This window comes from Sinocyclocheilus grahami, unplaced genomic scaffold (assembly GCF_001515645.1).
Source record: "Sinocyclocheilus grahami isolate Dianchi unplaced genomic scaffold, SAMN03320097.WGS_v1.1 scaffold7533.1, whole genome shotgun sequence".
Lineage (NCBI taxonomy): Eukaryota > Metazoa > Chordata > Actinopteri > Cypriniformes > Cyprinidae > Sinocyclocheilus > Sinocyclocheilus grahami.
The window spans coordinates 5,135-5,740 of NW_015511534.1; positions in this window are offsets into that span (position 1 = coordinate 5,135).

Here is a 606-nt window from a genome sequence, read left to right on the forward strand (position 1 = left end):
AAAAAAAAAAGTGTTTCCGAGGTAAATGGAACCTCATTACAAGCTTGTCAAATGATATTAGAATATTGTCTTCATATAAATCCATCAACCTAGTTAATCTGTATTCAGTTATGAAGACTAAAATGACACTTTTTGTTTCCAAAATCTGTTAGAAGGAGGCTACATCTCAGTGTAACAGACAGTTCTGAAGATGCAGAATGCAAAGAATTTAAGGGCAAGCTTCAATTATATCTGTGACATTGCAGTTATAATAGCATGGAAGGTTTTTGTTCCATTGAGAGAAACCAAAAGAAACCTTACAATTTTGTCAAATTACCTAAAATTTTAATTATTTTAACAATAAAATTAGAAGACAGAGCCCCATTCAAGTAAATGATTATGTAGGGTTTGTAAGTGACTTTCAATAAGTTATAAGTAGGAGTTTATGGAACTTCAAATGACTTCACTTCAGCATTGTATACTATAACAGCATTTTATTAGCAAACACCGAAAACTGAGGTGTGTGCATTTCCCTCTTCAACACTACACAGTGGGTAAAGCTGAGGAACAATGAGGTATTACAGAGTGAATTTTGATACCTCAAAATGTATTTAATTCTTGTTTTAA